This window comes from Microcaecilia unicolor, chromosome 2 (assembly GCF_901765095.1).
Source record: "Microcaecilia unicolor chromosome 2, aMicUni1.1, whole genome shotgun sequence".
Taxonomy (NCBI): Eukaryota; Metazoa; Chordata; class Amphibia; order Gymnophiona; family Siphonopidae; genus Microcaecilia; species Microcaecilia unicolor.
The window spans coordinates 653,178,488-653,202,493 of NC_044032.1; the positions used below are offsets into that span (position 1 = coordinate 653,178,488).

Below are 24,006 nucleotides of genomic sequence, written 5' to 3' on the forward strand. Positions count from 1 at the left end.
GAAGCAGACACAGAAAGGATCATTGAAGAAGACAGTACAGTTGGAGAAGGGGAATCAATTGGAGAAGGACTCTCAGATTTAGAGGATGCGGAAAGGTCGGACCAACCTGTTGTCAGACGCTCATCCAGGGAAAACAAAGGTGTTCCACCCCCAAGACTGTCTTACCTAACAAAGTCAGCAGAAGCTCAAGAGCCCTTAACATGGGATGAGATTGAGAAAATGCCAGCAGAAGAAGCTGCTGAATGGCGTAAAGCTGCACAAGAAGAAATTGATTCATTGCATAAAAATAATACTTGGATTCTTACAAAATTACCTCCTGGCAAGAAAGCTATAGGATGCAAATGGGTATTCAAGTTAAAAAGGAATGCACAAGGAAAAGTGGAAAGGTATAAAGCCAGATTAGTCGCAAAGGGATATCTTCAAAAATATGGAGAAGATTTTGATGAAGTGTTTGCACCTGTAGTGAAACACACGACAATTAGAACACTTCTGAGCATTGCAGTCTCAAAAGGCATGCAAGTCAACCACATTGATGTGAAAACAGCATTTCTTCATGGAGATATAACTGAAGACTTGTACATGGAACAGCCAACAGGTTTCATAAATACAAAACAAAGACAGCTAGTGTGTAAATTAAACAAAGGTCTGTATGGATTAAAGCAAAGTGCAAAATGTTGGAATGACAAATTGCATGAAATATTGACAAATTTAGGATTTAAGCAAGGTGAAGCAGATAAATGCTTGTACACTAGGTGCAGAAATGGACAATATGCATACATTTTAGCTTTTGTTGATGATCTGCTCATTGCAAGCGAAAGTGAGCAAGAGTACAAGGACATTGTAAAATATTTAAACCTGAATGTTGAGATAAAAGAACTTGGTAATGTGTCATACTATCTTGGTATAGAAATTGAGAAACAAAATGATGGTTCTTATCTTCTAAGCCAGAAGCAGAAAATAAATGAGCTTATTGAAAGTTTAGGTATGCAAGATGCCCAAGTTGTAAGCACTCCCATGATCACTGATTTTCTGAAGGATGAAACAGTAAGAGAACCTTTACCAGATAACATCCAATATAGATCAGCCATAGGTAAGCTTTTATATCTAACTACCACATACAGGGCTGATATAGCAAATGCAGTAGGAATTTTGAGCAGAAGGGTCAGCTCACCTACCAAATCAGATTGGACTGCAGTTAAAAGGATGGTAAGGTATTTAAAAGGTACCATTGATTGTAAATTAAAGATTTCAGCCAATAGTAATCCAAAACTAATATGTTACTGTGATTCAGATTGGGCAGGGGATCATTCTGATTATAAATCCACAAGTGGATATGTGTTTATGTATGGAAATGTACAAATTTCTTGGGCCAGTCATAAACAAAGTATTGTGAGTCTGTCTTCTACAGAAGCTGAATATGTGGCTGTATCAGAAGCATGCAGAGAACTGATGTGGATTGAAAATCTTTTGCTGGATTTTGGAATAGCTGAACAGAGACCAATCCAGATAATGGAAGATAATCAGAGCTGCATCCGACTGTCACAGAATGACAAGGTTCAGTCACGCACCAAGCACATCGCAACGAAATACCACAACGTGCGAGAGTTGGCGAAAGAAGGGGTCATCAGTCTACACTATTGTCACACCAGTGAGATGACAGCTGACATCATGACCAAACCGTTACCCAGAGAACGTTTTGAGAATCTGCGTATAAAGCTTGGACTTTGTATGAATTAATAATTGCATGACAGTTATGCATGAGAAGGGGTTTGTTGGAATGTATTGTATTTTACATGCATTGCCTGTCAGAAATGTTTTTCTCTGTGATTACTCTGTGACCTCTGATGTGAATTACTTAGAGAGGTCACACCCATGCAACTTCCTGTGGGGGTGATTAGGCACAGCACATGGAGCTCTAATGGTCTCTCCTAACCTGAGGATCTGTGGTGTGAGCATCCATTACCATCTAAGCACATGGAAAGAGCTGATAAACCAAATGTATAGTATTATGTATATATAAGCCTGTCTGAATATAATCTAACTACAAACTGTGAGTAAACAGATGTTTTGTTACTTCAACTTTAAAGTGACTCAGCAGTGAATTATTCTGGGGTGTATGTGAGAGAGATGAAGAAAAGAAATTAACATTTCTAAAGCTGAAGCTGTGTGTATAAAATCTGCTAATTATTTACTACAAATAATCCAACAATTCCATGCCTCCACCACCCTTTCTGTGAAATAATACTTCCTTAGGTTACTCCTAAGCCTATTCCCTCTTAACTTTGTCATATGCCCCCCTCATTCCAGAGCTCTCCTTCATTTGGAAAAGGCTCTCTTCCTGTACATAAATGCCCTTGAGATATTTAAACGTTTCTATCATGTCTACTCTCTCCCTCCTCTCTCCCAGCGTATACATGTTGAGGTTCATAAGCCTGTCCCTATAATTTTTGCATTTAAGACCACTTATTAATTTCGTAGCCACCCTCTGGACCAACTCCATCCTATTTATACCTTTCCATAGGTGGGTCTCCAGAACTGCACGCAGTACTCCAAATGAGGCCTCACCAGAGACTTATACAACGGCACTATCACCTCCTTTTTCCTGCTGGTCATGCCTCTCTTTATGCACCCAAGCATCCTTCTGGCTTTGGCCGTCGCTTTTTCTACCTGTTTGAAAGCTTTAAGGTCGTCAGACACAATCACCCCCAAGTCCCGCTCTTCCTTCGCACACTGAAGCACTTCACCCCCTATACTGTACCATTCCCTCGGATTTTTGCAACCTTAGTTGCCAAATATCGGTCCATTCCTCTAGCTTTGCTAGGTCCTTCCTCATGTCATTTACATGAAACTAGGAAAGATAAAAAGCCCTTCTCAAGTTCCAAGGTTCTTTATTTTTTTTGATACCCTGCCCATGAGTGAGACTTTCTAAGCAGCATTACAATTAAAAACTAGATATGAGAAAAAGGAATAAAAGAAAGTTAACAATCGTAAAAAAGGAATCAAACTGAAAATGAAAGTGCTGGTCAGTCAAAACTCAAACCTTTCCCTGCCTCAGAAAGAAAACCCACAGGAAGCATTATGGTTGAGGCAGGCAGAAAGCATCACACGACAAGTGGCGTAGCCACAAGTGGGCCTGGTTGGGCCAGGGTCCACCCATTTAGGGCTCAGGCCCACCCAACAGTAGCACACATTTAGCGGTAGCTGGTGGGGATCCCAAGCTCCGCCAGCTGAAGACGTCCCCCTGATGGTAACAGGAACGCTACTCTCCACGATACCGGCACCTGCGCATGCTCAGTTTTCAGCGCATTCCTGATGCAGACTGCCAAGGTGGAACGAAGCATTTTCCCGCCAGCTGAGATATTTTTGTGGTGGAGGTGGGAGAACACTTGGTGCCCACCCACTTCTTGCCTAGGCCCACCCAAAATCTGTTGTCAGGCTACGATCCTGTTTTTGTTAGGCCTTAAATTTATCAAAAGACGTTTCCAATTGGAGCGAAACAGGGAGGGCATTCCACAAGTTCGGCCTGTGATGCTACAGATAGTTTTTCTGATGGAGTCAAATACAGCCTGCCTGATTGATGGAATCACAAGTCGATTCTGAGAGGATGATCTAAGAGCTTGAGATGGTCTATAATGTATTGTTCATCGAGAGAGGTATAAGGGTTGGCCACTATGGTAGATTTTATGTGATCTTATGAATAATTGGCAGCTGCTGCATCTCTCTAAGCAGAAGGGTCGCGTGGTCATAATTTATTTTATTTGTTACATTTGTATCCCACATTTTCCCACCTATTTGCAGGCTCAATGTGGCTTACATAATACCGTAGAGGTGATCACCATTTCCAGTAGTGAAACAAATACAGAAAGTTGTTGTGGACGAATAAGGTTCATGTGTAATACACACATTGGGGGATCGTAGAGAAGAAAAGTTGTATAGAGTCTTTTACAAGCTTTGGTTTTGTTGTGTTGCGAGGTTTAGGCACTTAGGTTGGGTCGGTTGGGTATGCCTTTTTGAACAGGTTGGTTTTTAGTGATTTCCGGAGGTTCAGGTGGTCGTACATTGTTTTCACAGCTTTTGGTAGTGCATTCCACAGTTGTGTGCTTATGTAGGAGAAGCTGGATGCATAGGTTGATTTGTATTTGAGTCCTTTACAGCTTGGGTAGTGGAGGTTAAGGTATGTTCGTGTTGATCTGATTGTGTTTCTTATTGGTAGGTCTTTGAGGTCTTTCATGTATCCCAGGGCTTCGCCGTAGATGATTTTATGGACCAAGGTGCAGATTTTGAAAGCGATATGTTCTTTGATTGGTAGCCAGTGTAGTTTTTCTCTGAGGGGTTTGGCGCCTTCGAATCGTGCTTTTCCAAATATAAGTCTGGCTGCTGTATTTTGAGCGGTCTGAAGTTTCTTTATGAGTTGTTCTTTGCATCCCGCGTAGATTCCATTGCAGTAATCTGCATGGCTTAGTACCATTGATCGTATCAGGCTGCAAAATGTTTCCCTCGGGAAGAAAGGTTTGACGCGTTTGAGTTTCCACATTGAGTTGAACATTTTCTTAGTTGTAGATTTAACTTGGCTCTCAAGTGTAAGGTTACAGTCAATAGTAACGCTGAGGATTTTCAGGCTGTCTGCGATAGGGAGGGTGTAGTCTGGGGTGTTTATATTAGTGGGTTTGTTTGTGTTGTATTGGGATGAGAGGATGAGGCAGTGTGTTTTATCTGTATTGAGTTCTTTGAACCAGTGAGTACTTTGATTGCAGTGTTTTGCAGAAATTGCAACCGTGTAAGATCTTTTACACGACATAGAGGGGCATAATCGAACGTGAACGCCCATCTCCATGGGCGTCTATCTCAGAGAACGGGTACGTGAAGGGGCGGGACAGACCGTACTTTTCGAATAATACGGTTGGTGCCGGGCAAATGCATTGGATTTGGGCGGATTTGAGCTGGGCAATATCGTTTTTCAGCAATAATGGAAACCGAAGGCGCCCAGCTCAAAAACGAACAACTCCAAGGCATTTGGTCGTGGGAGGGGCCAGGATTCATAGTGCACTGGTCCCCCTCACATGCCAGGACATCAACCGGGCACCCTAGGGGGCACTTGTAACAATTAAAAAAAAATTAAAATACCTCCCAAGTCGACTTCCCTACGACTTCCCTATGAAGAAAGACTAAGGAGGCTATGGCTTTTCAGCTTGAGAAGAGACGACTGAGGGGAGACATGATAGAGGTATATAAAATAATGAGTAGAGTGGAACAGGTGGATGTGAAGCGTCTGCTCACGCGTTCCAAAAATAGTAGGACTAGAGGGCATGCGATGAAACTACAGTGTAGTACATTTAAAACAAATAGGAGAAAATGTTTCTTCACCCAGCGCATAATTAAACTCTGGAATTCATTGCCAGAGAATGTGGTGAAGGCGGTTAGCTTGGCAGAGTTTAAAAAGGGTTTGGACGGTTTCCTAAAGGACAAGTCCATAGACCGCTACTAAATGGACTTGGAAAAATCCACAATTTCGGGAATAACGTGTATAGAATGTTTGTACATTTGGGAAGCTGCCAGGTGCCCTTGACCTGGATTGGCCGCTGTCGGGGACAGGATGCTGGGCTTGATGGGCCATTGGTCTTTTCCCAGTATGGCATTACTTATGTACTTATGTCCATAGCTCCCTTCCCTTGGGTGCTGAGCCCCCCAAATCCCCCCCAAAACCCACTCCCCACAACTCTACACCATTACCATAGCACTTATGGGTGAAGGGAGGCACCTAGATGTGGGTACAGTGGGGTTTGGGGGCGGTTTGGAGGGCTTCCATTTACCAGCCCAAGTGTAACAGGTAGGGGGGGCCCTGGGTCCACCTGCCTGAAGTCCACTGCACCCCCTAACAACTGATCCAGGGACCTGCATACTGCTGTGATGGAGCTGGGTATGACATTTGAGGCTGGCATAGAGGCTGGAAAAAAAGTTTTTAAAGTTCTTTTTTTTTTGGTGGGAGGGGGTTAGTGACCACTGGGGGAATCAGGGGAGGTCATCCCCGATTCCCTCCGGTGGTCATCTGGGCAATTGGGGCACTTTTTGGGGACTTGTTCGTGAAAAAAAAAAAGGGTCCAAAAAAAGCGGCCCAAATTCTCGCTACTGCCGCCCTTCTTTTTTCTATTATCGGGCGAGCATGCCCATCTCTCCTCGGCCGATAAACACGCCCCAGTCCCGCCTTCACCACACCTCTGACATGCCCCCGTCAACTTTGTCCGTTCCCGCGACAGACTGCAGTTGGAGGTGCCCAAAATCGGCTTTCGATTATACTGATTTGGGCGCCCATGAGAGAAAGGCGCCCATCTCCTGATTTAGGTCGAAATACGGGCGTCTTTCTCTTTCGAAAATAAGCTAGATAGTATAGAGAGCTAATTACCAGAACATGAGTCAGAGTTTGGACAGCAGTTCAATTTAAGCAGTGCTCGGATTGAACGAAGTAGGAGCAATGTATAAAGACACCGTAGGACTACTTTGGAAATATGTATAGTAAATATGTATCGCATTCAATCAATGGAATCTGCTCTGTCCCTGTCTGACTTGCTGAGTTTCAGGAAGCAACTGATGACCTGCCTTTTCCATCCCCCTCGCTAGGCTTGTCTGCTCCTGTTATTTCTCTAACTAGCCGTTGAGCCCGTTAAAACGGGCTATCGGGTCGCCGCTGCCCCCTCCCCCCGAGGTCGCCGCTGGCCCCTCCCCCGAGTTCACCGCTGCCGGTTCCCCCCCCCGAGTCGCCGCCCCCTCCACCCGGCCCGTCTCTTCGCTATTCAACTTACATCTCCACAGCAGGCAGATCAGCTGAGCTCCCATCGGCCTTCCTTCTCTGCCTGTGTCCCGCCCTCGTGTGACGTAACGTCGGCGAGGGCGGGACACAGGCAGGGAAGGAAGGCCAACGGCAGCTCAGCTGATCTGCCTGCTCCGGAGATATAAGTTGAATAGCGAAGAGACGGGCCGGGTGGAGGGGTGGCGGCGGTGGCAACTCCGGGGGGGGGGGTACCAGTGGTGGCGACCTCGGGGGGGGGAGGGGGAGCGGTGGCGACCTCGGCAATTCCCTCCCCTTCGCGCAGTTTCCCTCTCTGTCCCGCCCCCCCCTTCATCACATATTGACGCGGAGGCAGGACAGAGAGGGAAGTCTACTGCGCATTTGTGAGTGAGTATGGTCACTCGCCGTTTATATGTTTGATGTACTTTTTTTTATTTCCTGAACCCATACTACCTGTAGGATTTTATCTTTATTTATATAGATTTAGGTTCATTTTTGTGCTCCCTCGTTACTCTTCTACTGCTGTGTGTCCTCTTTCTTTCCCCTGTTTTATTGCTCTTTTGAAACATTTCAATTACAGTGATGTACTTTTAGCTTCAGGAAGTGTGCAAAATAAATCCAAACAAATGAATGGCAGATACCATCACTGGGGATTTGCTGCCATCTAGTGGAAAACTAAGTAATGGCAACTTCACATTTCTATCTGGTGTCAATAGAAATCAAACAAAATAAAACATGGAAAAGAAAATAAGATGATACCTTTTTTATTGGACATAACTTAATACATTTCTTGATTAGCTTTCGAAGGTTGCCCTTCTTCGTCAGATCGGAAATAAGCAAATGTTGGTAGATGACAGTATATATAAGTGAAACATCCAAGCATTTCATTGACAGTCTAAAGTCTGGTGTCAAAAGCTGTTGTTTCACTTAGGGGCACTTTTATTAAGCTGTGGTAAAAACAACTGTGCACTTACCGCAGCTTAAAATGGCATACAGCAGGAAAGGGATGTAAATAAGACCAAAAATACCACTGCAAACTGGACATATGCCCCAACAACCTAATAAAATCCACCCCTCAACACTTCATAACAGATCTCACATCACACTTAAACTATATTTTACAACACGGACTCATCCCTAAGGATAAAGGAAACATACTACTCACCCCAATCCCTAAACATTCAAAGAAAAATGCAAATGACATACCCAAGTACCGCCCGGTTGCATCTATCCCTCTGGCAGTCAAACTAATGGAAAGTATGGTAACTAAGCAGCTTACCAATTACTTAAACAAATTCTCAATATTACATAGTAACATAGTAGATGACGGCAGAAAAAGACCTGCATGGTCCATCCAGTCTGCCCAACAAGATAAACTCATATGTGTATATCTTACCTTGATTTGTACCTGCCTTTTTCAGGGCACAGACCGTACAAGTCTGCCGAGCAGTATTTCCCACCTCCCAACCACCAGTCCCGCCTCCCACCTCAGGCTCTGGCACAGACCGTATAAGTCTGCCCTCCACTATCCTCGCCTCCCAACTACCAACCTCTCTTCCCCCACCTGCTCCGCCACCCAATTTCGGCTAAGCTTCTGAGGATCCATTCCTACTGCACAGGATTCCTTTATGCACATCCCACGCATGTTTGAATTCCGTTACTGTTTTCATCTCCACCACCTCCCGCAGGAGGGCATTCCAAGCATCCACCACCCTCTCCGTGAAAAAATACTTCCTGACATCTTTTTTGAGTCTGCCCCCCTTCAATCTCATTTCATGTCCTCTCGTTCTACCGCCTTCCCATCTCCGGAAAAGATTTTTTTGCGGATTAATACCTTTCAAGTATTTGAACGTCTGTATCATATCACCCCTGTTCCTCCTTTCCTCCAGGGTATACATGTTCAGGTCAGCAAGTCTCTGCTCATATGTCTTGGAACGCAAATCCCATACCATTCTCGTAGCTTTTCTTTGCACCGCTTCCATTTTTTTAACATCCTCCAAAACTGAACACAATACTCCAGGTGGGGCCTCACCAACGACTTGTACAGGGGCATCAACACTTCCTTTCTTCTGCTGATCACACCTCTCTCTATACAGCCTAGTAACCTTCTCGCTACGGCCACCGCCTTGTCACACTGTTTTGTCGCCTTCAGATCCTCGGATACTATCACCCCAAGATCCCTCTCCCCCTCAGTACCTATCAGACTCTCCCCGCCTAACATATAAGTCTCTCGTGGGTTTCTACTCCCTAAATGCATCACTTTGCATTTCTTCACATTGAATTTTAATTGCCAAACCTTAGACCATTCTTCTAGCTTCCTCAGATCCCTTTTCATGCTTTCCACACCCTCCCGGGTGTCCACTCTGTTGCAAATCTTAGTATCATCTGCAAATAGCCAAACTTTACCTTCTAACCCTTCAGCAATGTCACTCACAAATATATTGAACAGAATCGGCCCCAGCACCGATCCCTGAGGCACTCCACTACTCACCTTTCCCTCCTCCGAGCGAACTCCATTTACCACCACCCTCTGTCGTCTGTCCGTCAACCAGTTCCTAATCCAGTTCACCACTTCGGGACCTATCTTCAGCCCATCTAGTTTATTTAAGAGCCTCCTGTGGGGAACCGTGTCAAAAGCTTTGCTAAAATCTAAGTAGATTACGTCTATAGCACGTCGATGATTCAGTTCTCCAGTTACATGAATCACAATCAGGATTTCGATCCAACCACAGCACCGAAACAGTACTAATCATTCTCCTAACCAAATTCAAACAAGCAATTGCAACTGGCAATAGTGTACTTCTCCTACAATTCGACATGTCCAGCGCGTTTGACATGGTAAGCCATAAAATACTATTAAACATCCTAGAATACTTCTGTATTGGAGGAAGCGTACTTTGTTGGATCAAAGGCTTCCTAACTGCAAGAACAAACCAAGTGATATCAAATTCGAGTACATCATCACTGTGGAGACCAGAATGCGGAGTACCCCAAGGATCACTGCTTTCACCGACCCTTTTCAACCTAATGATGACACCTCTAGCCAAAGCGCTATCCAACCAAGGCCTTAATCCTTACATCTACGCAGACAATGTCACGATCTACATCCCGTTCAAACATGATCTAACAGAAATCACAAATGAAATCAAACACAGCCTCCAAATTATGAATTCATGGGCAGATGCATTGCAACTAAAACTCAACGCAGAAAAAAACACAATGTCTCATCCTTTCATCACAATATAATACGAACAAACCCACCACCATAAACACCCCAAACTACACCCTTCCTGTTTCAGATAGCCTGAAAATTCTCAGAGTCACAATTGACTGAAACCTCACACTAGAACGTCATGCGAAAAATACAACAAAGAAAATGTTCCACTCAATGTGGAAACTCAAAAGAGTAAAACCTTTCTTCCCAAGGGAAATATTCCGCAGCCTGGTACAATCAATGGTGCTAAGCCACCTAGATTACTGCAATGCAATCTGTGACGGATGCAAAGAACAAATCATTAAGAAACTCCAAACTGCCCAAAACACAACAGCCAGACTCATATTTATTTTATTTTATTTTTTTATTTTATTTGTTACATTTGTATCCCACCTTTTCCCACTTATTAGTAGGCCCAAAGTGGCTTACATAGTTCCGGAGAGGTGGTTACAGACTCCGGTGTGAACAAATACAGTAAAGAAGTATCGGTAGTACTTAGAAAAACAAAATACGAAACAGCCAAACCCCTAAGAGAAAAACTACACTGGCTCCCACTTAAAGAACGTATTACGTTCAAAATTTGCACACTGGTTCATAAAATCATTCATAGCAAGGCCCCGGCCTACATGTCAGACCTCATAGACTTACCAACCAGGAACACCAAAAGATCAGCACGCACATTCCTGAATCTCCACTACCCCAGCTGCAAAGGACCAAAATATAAATTAACACATGCATCCAGCTTCTCCTACATAAGTACGCAACTATGGAATGCACTACCAAATGCCATAAAAACAATGCACGACCTAACTAACTTCCGAAAATCACTAAAACCCAACCTGTTCAATAAGGCATACCACAATGATCCATCCTAAACACCAGACAACGAAACTTATACCAGAACTGGGCAAAACCAAACTCTCTATACTTGACTGCTTCAGCTACTTTGTCATGAATGAACTTTAACGCAATGCCGCTCTATTTCTCATTCCGAATATGAACTCTCAATACTTGACTGCTTAATCTACTCTGTCACTTATGAACTTTGATGCAACACCTCCTTGTATTTCTCATTCCGGAAATGGCGATCGCCATTACGGAACAATGTAAGCCACATTGAGTCTGCAAATAGGTGGGAAAATGTGGGATACAAATGCAAAAAATAAATAAATAATGCCTCTGTATCACTCCATGGTGCGACCTCACCTTGAGTATTGCGTTCAATTCTGGTCGTTGTATCTCAAAAAAGATATAGCGGAATTAGAAAAGGTTCAAAGAAGAGCGACCAAATGATAAAGGGGATGGAACTCCTCTCGTATGAGGAAAGGCTAAAGAGGTTAAGGCTGAGACGGATGAGGGGAGATATGATTGAGGTCTACAAAATCCTGAGTGGTGTAGAATGAGTAGAAGTAAATCGAGTTTTTACTCATTCCAAAAGTACAAAGACTAGGGGACACTTGAGGAAGTTACATGGAAATACGTTAAAAACAAATAGGAGGAAATATTTTTTCACTCAACAAATAGTTAAGCTCTGGAACTCTTTGCTGGAGTATGGACTTATGTACTTATGTCCATAGCTCCCTTCCCTTGGGTGCTGAGCTCCCCCAAATCCCCCCCCCCCCCAAAACCCACTCCCCACAACTCTACACCATTACCATAGCACTTATGGGTGAAGGGAGGCACCTAGATGTGGGTACAGTGGGTTTTGGGGGCGATTTGGAGGGCTCCCATTTACCAGCACAAGTGTAACAGGTGGGGGGGGGGGGGTGGCCCTGGGTCCACCTGGCTGAAGTCCACTGCACCCACTAACAACTGCTCCAGGGACCTGCATACTGCTGTCATGGAGCTGGGTATGACATTTGAGGCTGGCATACTGGCTGGAAAAAAAAAGTATTTAAAGTTCTTTTTTTTGGTGGGAGGGGGTTAGTGACCACTGGGGGAGTCAGGGACGGTCATCCCCGATTCCCTCCGGTGGTCATCTGGGCAATTGGGGCACTTTTTGGGGACTTGTTCGTGAAAAAAAAGGGTCCAAAAAAAGGGTCCACTGTTACCACTGGAGGAGGTGGTATCAGTGGTTAGCGTAACTGGGTTTAAAAAAGGTTTGGACAAATTACTGCAGGAAAAGTGCATAAGTCTCACCACCATGTGGATGTTGCTGTTTTCTATTCTGTTACTTAGTTTTTATTATCACACATTAACCACCTATTTCACATTTCACTTTAATGTATGTCAGTAGACCTTCACATTCACTTCAGTTTACTTCATAGGTACACATGTTCACCACAATGAATGTCACATTGTATCAGGGTGCATTTATGTCTCTGTTTTCTTGTACACATGTGTTATTCTCTATTGAATTCTGTTTATTCTGGATTTTGGTCACAGTACAGTTTTAATGTTGGGCCAGAAGGCTGCTAGGCTGCATAGAGAGGGGTATCACCAGCAGAAGAAAGGAGGTTTTGATGCCCCTCTACAAGTCGTTGGTGAGGTCCCACTTGGAGTACTGTGTTCAGTTTTGGAGGCCATAAAGGTGGTAAATAAATCTTAATAAATAAATAAAGATGTAAAAACACGTGAAGCGATGCAAAGAAAAGCTACAAGAATGGTATGGGATTTGCATTGCAAACTTTATGAGGAGAGACATGATGCCCTGAACATGTATAACTTGGAGGAAAGGAGAAACGGGGTGAGATGATACCTTGCAAATATTTGAACGTCTGTATTAATTTGCAAACAAACCTTTTCTGGAGACGAGAAGGCAGTAGAACTAGTAAATCTAGACTGAAAGCCCACCTCTTTAACGTTGCTTTTGACTTGTAACCACTCGCCTCCACCTACCCTCCTCTCCTCCTTCCTGTACACATTAATTGATTTGATTTGCTTACTTTATTTTTTGCCTATTAGATTGTAAGCTCTTTGAGCAGGGACTGTCTTTCTTCTATGTTTGTGCAGCGCTGCGTATGCCTTGTAGCGCTATAGAAATGCTAAATAGTAGTAGTAGTAGTAGTAGACATAAATTGAGGTTGAAGGGGGGCAGACTCAGGAGTAATGTCAGGTGGATACGTGGAATGCCCTCCCACGGGAGGTGGTGGAAATGAAAACAGTAATAGAATTCAAGCATGCGTGGGATAAACACAAAGGAATCCTGTTTAGAAGGAATGGATCCAAGGAATCTGAGTGGAGATTGGCTGGCAACAGCAACACCAGTTATTGGGAAGCAAAACCAGTGCTGGGCAGACTTCTACGGTCTGTGCCCTGATCGTGACTGAATAGATATGGATGGGCTAGAGTGTAAATTTGAAGGGGCTTCGACATTAACTTCAGAACTCTTCTACAGTCTGTACCCTGAGATTGGCTAAGAGAAATCAAGCTGGGGTATACATATAAATTATCGCATACCATGTAAAATGAGTTTATCTTGTGCAGACTGGTTGGACCCGTACAGGTCTTTATCTGCCATCATTTACTATGTTACTATGTTATATGCATATCCTTATCTACTAAAAGCTTTTAACAAAGTTCACAGTCAGTAAATGTTTAAGCTGTTTTGTATAGTATCTTGCCCTAGACATGACATTAACATTGGTCAGCAAAAATACATGTTTTGTTCCATTCTCAAGATGCCCCTCCTTCTCCATGACCTTAAGCAAGCTTCCATAACCGTCTCCACCCCCACAGACATCTGTGTCTCAGTAAAGGGCCCACTTTCCCTTCTCCCATCACTTGCCCAACAAATCACACTAAATGCGTAAACGGGTCCAGTCTAGTCAGGAGGAGTGTAATTGGCGATAGTTGTGATGATAGTTGAATAGATTTCATGTTATAACTATATTGAAATTATGTTACCCATATTTTGATATCCTGTTTGACTGTTGACTGGAAGATAAAGGAGCTTGAACAGGAAGGTATATTTAAATATCTAGGGCTGGAGGAAGGAAGAACTATCGAGCAGAAATCGCTGAGAGCAAAATTCAGTAAAGAATATTATAAGAGATTAAGGGGCTCATTTTCAAAACAAAAGCATCCAAAAAATGTCATGTAAGGTGGCAGAAGGACGTTTTTCTCTCAAAAATGTCCAAGTTGCAATTCTGACGCCTCAGTTTTGCTTCACAGTTCGTCCATATTTCAAGGGGGCATGTTGGGGGTGTTCAAGCCTCTCATAAACTTGTTACTGTAAAGTCTATGATATCGTGGAGTATAACCTTGGCACACCAGACACACCTGAAGTCTCTATTATTTTTCTGAAGTCTCTTTTATTGAATAAATTACAGATAATTTACTCACAGTCAGATATTCAGAAGTGCTGCCCCAAGGCACAGAGACTCCGTAATTCTGAGAGCTGTTTCAGTGGTTGAAGGTGAGAAATAGTTGAGCAGATAGAAGTATCTCAGAGCTTGGTGACTGGAAATTGCAATATCTCATTGAGAAGATATATTCAAGGTAAAAAAACAAGTTTATTGCAGGGAGTTTCAGCAGGACAGAGCTGTCTGTAGCAAGATGGAGTGGAGGAGTGGCTTAGTGGTTAGGGTGGTGGACTTTGGTCCTGGGGAACTGAGGAACTGAGTTCAATTCCCACTTCAGGCACAGGCAGTTCCTTGTGACTCTGGGCAAGTCACTTAACCCTCCATTGGCCCACATAAGCCACATTGAGCCTGCCATGAGTGGGAAAGCGCAGGGTACAAATATAACAACAAAAAAAAAAACCTCATGTCCACAGCAGTGTCAGGTTCTCAGGTTCAGAGCCCGCGGGGCCAGGCTCTGGAGCAAACGTGAGCCCTTGGGCTGCTGACGAGGAGTGACAGCAGCAGGCAAAACCCACCAACCAACACTGGGCAAGCACACCGGCACCGGCAGGGACTGCAGACACCGCCCACCGAGCCGGAACACATGGACTGGAATCCCCCGGACTGGAGGACACAGGACGGGAACACTAGACTGCAATCCCCCGGACTGGAGGACACAGGGCTGGAACACACACCGGACCGGAACACACTGGACTGGAGCACACTGGACTGGTCCGTACAGCTTCACCTGCGCTTGGCCACTACCCCCCCCCCCCAAGGGTTGAGCCCTTGGGTTCGAGTGGCCGGCAGGACTTACCGGATACCGGATGACACAGGACCAGGACTGGAAACAGAAGTACTCCTAAACCCAAACTGATCTAAGTGCTCCCAAGCCCTAAACCAGCAGGAGTGTTCCTAACAGTAAACTGACAAAAGGACTTCCTAAGCCCTATACTAAACAGGAGCTCCTAAGCCCTGCTCAACAAAGGGACTTCCTAAGCCCTAACCTAACAGAGCAGGGAACTAAATACACAAGCTAGCAAAGGAGCTTCCTAAGCCCTACTCTAGCAAGCTAGATACAAAGCTAACAAGATGCTTCCTAAGCACTACTCTAGCAAGCTAGACACAAAACTATCAAGGTGCTTCCTAAGCACTACCCTAGCAAGCTAGACACAAAACTATCAAGGTGCTTCCTAAGCACTACCCTAGCAAGCTAGACACAAAACTAACAAGGTGCTTCCAAAACCAAGAGGGAAAAGCAGGGGAACCACAAGGGAAAAGCAGGAAAGCTAAACACACAGACACCAGTGCACACTGCACTAACACTAACCTGAACCTTAGCAAAAGCAAGCAGGGAAACTAGACACAAAGTCAGAAGTGCACACTGCACCACACTACCTAAAGCAAACACCACCGTTGCCAAGGCTCTGAAGGAAACAACACCATTTCCTAATCAAGGCCCTCCCTGATGATGTCACACTCCCTAGACCCAGGCAACAGCACACTGACCCAGAGAGCACACTGAAACCCATAGAGGCCCAACCCACACCAATGCAGCACAGTGAAGCACTTAAAGCCAGTACACCCAAAGAGAATTAGAGCTAACTCAGTCCACACACACAGCTGAAGTAAAGTGAGACAATTAGAGTCATGCTGCTGGAAGCTGCCAGCACAGAGAGAGAGAGAGCCAGCTCAGACAGGACAGACAAACGAAACAGAAGCCAGCTAAGCTGACCACCAGGAAAAAGGTAAGTTTGAGAGGGGTTATGACCACAATCATAACAGCACCTCCCCCTCAAGGCTCCCGTGTCCCCACGGGAGCTCCAGGTCTCAAAAGACAATTTAGGTCTCCATGGGTAGCTGTGATGAAATCTCCCAATGGGTTTCACAACATAAATCTGGGTGGCTGGGCAGGAAGTGACAAGTACATCTGGAACTAGGAAACCAGAATGGCTTTGGCCGCTACGAGGCTCTTTAGAATGGCTGCTAGGCAAGATCAGAGTCTTGGATGCAACAAGTGGAGTTCTATTCAACAGGAACCATCTCCTGAAGGAGTCCACAACTTCCTTGACTTCCTGGCACTCCACTGTAGCAGCCAGAACTGGGCTAGAGCCCACACCCATCCTGGAATCTGAAGCCGGACAGAGACTCAAACTGGACTTCGGACTGAACCTCGCCTCTTGGCTGGAGCTGGAACTCAGAAGGAGGTCAACATCTTGGCTGAAATGGGAACTTGGAGTAGACTCAGCATCTTGCCTGAGACTGCAACCTGATCCGGCCTCAGCCTCTTGGCCGGAACTGCCACTCAATTCGGACTCAGCCTCTTGGCTGGACTCGGTACTCAGCGTAGACTCAGCATCTCGGCTGGCACTGGAACTCGCTCCGGACTCAGCATCTTGGCCGGCACTGCAACTCACACCGGACTCAGCATCTTGGCCGGAACTGCAACTTGACCCAGACTCAGCATCTTGACCGGGACTGCAACTTGACCTGGACTCAGCATCTTGCCTGGAACTGGAACTCCAACTTGACCCGGACTCAGCATCTTGGCCGGGACTTCAACTTGACCCGGACTCAACATCTTGCCTGGAACTGGAACTCCAACTTGACCCGGACTCAGCATCTTGGCCGGGACTGCAACTTGACCCGGACTCAGCATCTTGACCGGGACGGCAACTTGATCCGAACTCAGCATCTTGCCTGGGACTGGAACTCCAACTTGACCCGGACTCAGCATCTTGGCCGGGACTGCAACTTGACCCGGACTCAGCATCTTGACCGGGACTGCAACTCGATCCAGACTCAGCATCTTGGCTGGAACTACAACTCGATCCAGACTCAGCAACTTGGCTGTCACTGCTGCAACTCGCTCTGGACTCAGCATCTTGGCTGGGACTGTAACTCTCACCGGACTCAACATCTTAACCGGAGCTGCAACTCAATTCTGATTCAGCATCTCAGCTAGACTCTGCACTCAGTGCAGACTCAGCACTCATCGTGGACTCATTATCTTGGCTGGGCTCTGCACTCGGTGTAGACTCAGCAGTCATCATGGACTCATCACTCGGTGTAGACTCAGCATCCCGGCTGGGACTGCAACTCAATCCAGACTCAGCATCTTGACTGGAACTACAACTCGATCCAGACTCAGCATCTTGACTGGAAATGCAACTCAATCCAGACTCAGCATCTTGGCTGCCACTGCTGCAACTCGCTCCAGACTCAGCATCTTGGCTGCCACTGCTGCAACTCGCTCCGGACTCAGCATCTTGGTTGTCACTGCTGCAACTCGCTCCAGACTCAGCATCTTGGGTGCCACTGCTGCCACTCGCTCCGGACTCAGCATCTTGGCTGCCACTGGAACTTGGCAGCGGCTTGGCTAACAGGGCCACTCGAACTGGCATCGGAGGCTCGGTCAGAAGCGTCCCTTGGACTGGACTCAGGGGCTTAACTGGCCGTGCCACTTGAACTGGGACCGGAGGCTCGGCCAAAAGCACCACTTGAACAGGAATCGGAGGCTCAATTAGAAGCGTCTGTCGGACTGGACTCAGAGGCTTGACCGGAGGCGCTACTTGAACTGGGATTGGAGGCTCGGTTAGAAGCGCTGCTCGGACAGGCCTCTGAACCTGGCTGGAATTGGGCCTCGGCTTGGACTCAGAAGTTTGGCGGGAAAAATCAGGAAGCCACCTTCTTTCAGCTTGGGCTTCAGGAGTATCCCGCAGGGTTGGCTCCGAGAGGAGTTGGAAGCGGTAAAAGAACAGCTTGGTAGAGGGATCAATAGCAGAAACTGGGTTTTCTTCTAACCCAAGCCAGGAGACACGCCTTCTCTCCGCTGCAGCTACAGGAGTATTCTTCAGGGCTGGATCAGACAACAGTTTGACACGGTAATCATGGAGCGTCAGAAACAGATCCAGCTCAAAAATGGGGTTGGAACTGGGATCCAAACTGGTACTAGGAGGCTCAGTAGACAGCGCCACTTGAACTGGACGCAGAGACTTGGCTTGAAGTGCTGCTTGGACTGGAATCGGAGACTCGGTTGAAAGCATCCCTCGGACTGGACTCGGAGACTCGAATGGAAGCGCCACCTGAACTGGGATAGGAGGCTCAGTCAGAAGCGTCCCTCAGACTGGACTCTGAAGCTTGGCTGGACACGCTGCTCGGACTGCATTCAGAGGCTTGGCTGGACGCGCTGCTGGGACTGGACTGGACTCCAGCTGAGCCCATAGCGTAGAATTCCCAAGACGTCTCCTCTCAGCGACAGCTTCAGGAGTATCCCACAAAGCTGGATTCAAGACCAGGCTGCGGCGATATTCAGCGAACGTGATAAAAGGGTCCATATCTGAAACTGGGTTTTCAGCGATTCCAAGCCACCGGACATGTTTTCTCTCAGCTGCCGCTTCAGGGGTCTTCTTCAAAACAGGATGAGACAAACGTTTATTCCGATACTGACGAACAGTCATAGAAGGATCAAGAACAACGATGGAGCTGGACCCCAGCTGGGTCAGCTGGGTGGGGGTTCTTGCCGGGCTCATGGCCTTTGCAATCTGTCAGGTTCTCAGTTTCAGAGCCCGCAGGGCCAGGCTCTGGAGCAAACATGAGCCCTTGGGCTGCTGACGAGGAGCGACAGTAGCAGGCAAAACCCACCAACCAACACTGGGCAAGCACACCAGCACTGGCAGGGACTGCAGGCACCGCCCAGCGAGCCGGAACACACGGACTAGAATCCCCCGGACTGGAGGACACAGGGCTGGAACACACACCGGACCGGAACACACTGGACTGGAGCGCACCAGACTGGACTGGAGCACACTGGACTGGTCGGTACAGCTTCACCTGTGCTTGGCCACTACCCCCCCAAGGGTTGAGCCCTTGGGTTCGAGTGGCCGGCAGGACTTACCGGATACCGGATGACACAGGGACCAGGACTGGAAACAGAAGTACTCCTAAACCTAAACTGATCTAAGTGCTTCCAAGCCCTAAACCAGCAGGAGTGTTCCTAACAGTAAACTGACAAAAGGACTTCCTAAGCCCTATACTAAACAGGAGCTCCTAAGCCCTGCTCAACAAAGGGACTGCCTAAGCCCTAACCTAACAGAGCAGGGAACTAAATACACAAGCTAGCAAAGGAGCTTCCTAAGCACTACTCTAGCAAGCTAGACACAAAACTATCAAGGTGCTTCCTAAGCACTACCCTAGCAAGGTGCTTCCTAAGCACTACCCTAGCAAGCTAGACACAAAACTAACAAGGTGCTTCCAAAACCAAGAGGGAAAAGCAGGGGAACCACAAGGGAAAAGCTAAACACACAGACACCAGTGCACACTGCACTAACACTAACCTGAACCTTAGCAAAAGCAAGCATGGAAACTAGACACAAAGTCAGAAGTGCACACTGCACCACACTACCTAAAGCAAACACCACCGTTGCCAAGGCTCTGAAGGAAACAACACCACTTCCTTATCAAGGCCCTACCTGATGAGGTCACACTCCCTAGACCCAGGCAACAGCACACTGACCCAGAGAGCACACTGAAACCCATAGAGGCCCAACCCACACCAATGCAGCACCGTGAAGCACTTGAAGCCAGTACACCCAAAGAGAGTTAGAGCTAACTCAGTCCACACACACAGCTGAAGTAAAGTGAGAGAGAGAGCGCCAGCTCAGACAGGACAGACAAACGAAACAGAAGCCAGCTAAGCTGACCACCAGGAAAAAGGTAAGTTTGAGAGGGGTTATGACCACAATCATAAAAAGCAGATGGTGAAATGCCTCATGGCGAGGGGGACAAAGAGGTCAAAAAGCCTCTCACAGGCTCAAGGTAAGGACCAATAGGGACAGAGCCTGCCACCGGGTGGCAAGGAAGGTGCTAGAGGATCGCCCTCGATTGGAGGGAGAGGTCATACCTGGCTGACCTCTCAGGACAGAGCTAGTAAGAATGACCAGTTAATGATAGCAGGTAGACAAGGGGGCCAAGCTTGGCTGAGAGAAAGAGAAAGTCTGGGCAACCTCACAACCAGTGGTAACCGTTCTTATACAGACAGACAAGTGTGGCTGCATTGCCTGTGAACTACATTACACACAATGCCTTGCTCACGTATCTTTGTAACATAGTAACATAGTAGATGACAGCAGAAAAAGACCTGCACGGTCCATCCAGTCTGCCCAACAAGACAACTCATGTGTACTACTTTTTGTGTATACCCTATTTTGATTTGTACCTATGCTCTTCAGGGCACAGACCATATAAGTCTGCCCAGCACTATCCCCGCCTCCCAACCACCGGCTCTGGCACAGACCATATAAGTCTGCCCAGCACTATCCCCGCCTCCCACCACCGGCTCTGGCACAGACCGTATAAGTCTGCCCCGCACTATCCCCGCCTCCCAACCTCCAGCCCCGCCTCCCAATACCGGCTCTGCTATCCAATCTTGGTTAAGCTCCTGAGGATCCATTCCATTCCATTTGCAGAGTGAGAACTGCAGCAATGGAAGTCCTTAGAAATGAGAATAACAGTAAAGGCATTAAACACATTTTAGGATCACACTGAGGGGCATAATCGAAAGGTCGTCCAAGTACGAATTAGGACGTCCTTACGAAATCGTCCAAAATCAGGCAGGTATAATCGAAAAATACTATGGACGTTTTTCAATAATCGATTATCCCTGTTCCAAACGACCAAATGAAGGGCGCAGAAAGGTTAGTAAACAGGGCGCCATTACACATTTGATTATCGCAGGTGAAAACGACCAAATCAGAAAGTACAGTAAAAGAATGTACATAGTTGTTCCGCAAGTACAGTGCATGCTGCTCGGGAAATATGAGGAACGTTAATAAGATTAAAATACAGGAGGATCATGCTGCTCCACCGAAGTTTCCTCATATGTGCTGTATCTGGATGTCCGGAACTGCATGCACTGTACCTACGGAACATGCAGCTATATGCATATTGTGTATATGTGAAAAGGTTTGCATGCTTCATACTGATCTATATAAGGGCCTGCACGTATGCACGTCAGGGACGTCTATGATTACGATGGCGTCCACGTGCTGATAGTGCCATATATGGGATGGTAATCCATATATGGAGCTGTGCACAAAACGACGTCCGTCACGCAAGGGTTTACCAACGTATATTCACTGAGAAATATGGAGCACCTACGGTGTGAGCCTAATTTTAGTGAGGCTGAGAGCCTGCTGCTGGTGCGGCTGTGCCTGAAGCACCGGCACAGGCTCTTTATCTACCACCACCACCTGCCCCCCAGGATACAGGCAATGAGAGCCTGGTCCCGCATAAGGGAGAGGCTGGAAAGGTAAGTGTTAGCCCCCCCCCCCCCAATCAGGTCCCCCTCCTGTACCTACAGATATAACAGCTCTGTCATCAATGTCAGCAGTAACTGGAGGGTGCATGCAAGGATAATGAGTATTATGGATACATGCACAGTCAGTAATAAAATGTATGTACTAGAAAGGAAATCCATTCCTATATCCCTACAATAATGCATACAAATGGTACTTTCTGGCCTCATGGCCACCTCTATGACATCATCTGCATAGGAGCTGACTCTATGGGTGCTGTGGGTGCTTGAGCACCCCCAATATTGATAAAATTGCTTGTATGTGTCCAGGGAGGGGTTATTTCCACTGGGGTTAGCACCCCCAATAATGTAAAAAAGGTGGCTCCTATGATCATCTGTACCAATGGAAGGTTCCCCCCCCCCCCCCCCAACAGTGTTGAACCTCTCTGCTATTTGATTTACAAATGAATGTGTGTGCAGAAGGCAAGAAGGACCATCCCCTGACTCCTGCTGAACAAACTTATATCTTATAGATGGTTTGGGATTCACAGGGACCTCGAGTCCCTGCACAGGAGGTTCAGGCGCATACGCTGCGAGAGCCCTGACATCATCAGGGCAGTGCGACAGCACCTGAGGACTCGACGTAAGTATTACAAACAGGACACCTGTACTCATTTGTAAATGTATTTATTGGATAATGCAAATGTACTGTACAATATCAGGTTCCATGTGCATAATAGGCAACTAGTAAGTCATAACACCTATGTCCCAGATCAAGGCCTCAGGTTGCAGATGCCCTCCCATGAGTGTGGCTGCAACTTCCAACGAACCTCCTCCGAGATGAATGAGATGACATGCCTCACTTTAGTATCCCCCTTTCTGGGGTGACTGGATACTGTTTCCTGGTAGTCCTGCCTCAGGTCCTACTTTTAGTGGATGTCATTGCCTCATATAAAAGGTATGTGCTAAACCCCCTTCCCCCACCTCCCCACCAATACAAAGAACAAAAACAGGTCAGCAAACCGTTGTCACATATCAGAATGCAAACATGCTGGTCACCAATGAGTGTGGTCTGCCAACATGTCCTGTGTGTTCTGTGTCAGAGCAGCTTCCAGGGTTCCCTGTCATGTCATCTGACGCATCTCAGTCTCCATGGGTATAGGCCACGCTTCACCACACCTTTCCCCATCCCCCACCTCAGGCCACCCAGCTACTGCACTATGCAAGCCATGTTGCATGTGCTGATCCCAACCACAATCCTTTTACATACACAGGGCTCCAGCAGCAGCAGGAGGAGGAGGCGGACAAGGAGGGGCAGCTGGAGGAGGAGGAGGCAGTCGAGGAGGGCCACCAGGAGGAGGAGAAGGCGGCCGAGAAGGGCCATGAGAAGGAGGAGGACGAGGAGGAGGGGGTCCTCATCATCGATGAGGACATTATGGAGGACCCCTCCCCACCTGCAGCTCCATCCCCTGAGCCATCTCATTCCCCTGGGCCATCTCCAGCCCCTGGCCCATCTCCAGCCCCTGGGCCATTCCCATCCCCTGGCCCATCTCCATCCCCTGGGCCAGCTCCAGCCCCTGAGCCAGCTCCAGCCCTTGGACCAGCTCCAGCCCTGCGCCTCCTGCAGCAGCTGGTAGATGGTCAGAACCAGCTGGTAGAGGGCCAGAACCAGGTGCTGCAGGAGCTCAGAGCCATAAGGCAGGGTAATGAGCAGCTCCACAGGCCACTGAGGGTGCTTCTGGCGCTGCTCATTACCCTGCTACAAAGGGCACTACACACAGGGCGTGGCCGCCCTTGAAAGACTTTGGGGTGGGGTGGGGGGAATTGTAGGGTTTGGGGGGGATTTGTAGGGTTGGTGGGGGTTTGTAGGGGTGGGGTGGGGGGAAAATGTGTGGGCTTTTGTACAAACATTTTTTTTTTTAATATTTCATATAACAGGGTGTGTGTGTGTCTGTGCCCTGTGCATTACAGCCTATGAAATGCTGGTGTTGATGTGAGAGGAGGCAGCAATATGCATTGCATGAAATGTGAAGTGTGAATGAGAAATGTGATGCGTGTCTGTGATAATTGTGGCCATACAGAAGGCCACCTGTTCCTTCCTACGTACATGGCAGTATGTGCAGGGGGGGGGGAGCCTGTATGGCCATTACTGTTGAGGAACACAAATGGCCATCCAGCTACTCTCCCTCCCCCTTACCATACAGCCCCACAGCACAGAGTGGTGTAAATAATAGATTTGTTGTCCAGCACTTGTGATCTGCCAAGTAGAAACTTCCACATAACCCTAGGTAGCGCATACACGATGGTTGCTCTGTGATCATCACACACCCTTACCCACAACCATAGCACCTTGGTGGGGGCACACGAAAGAGCTACAAACAGCTGGCTCATCTTTTCACATTCAATGCATCAGCAATGGTATATAGTGCTC

General features: G+C 46.9%; 1 pseudogene; it reads left to right on the plus strand.

Annotated features, from left to right (window-relative positions):
- The window catches only part of LOC115462250, a 79,424-nt pseudogene that overhangs the window by 49,418 nt on the left and 6,000 nt on the right, over window positions 1-24,006 (plus strand).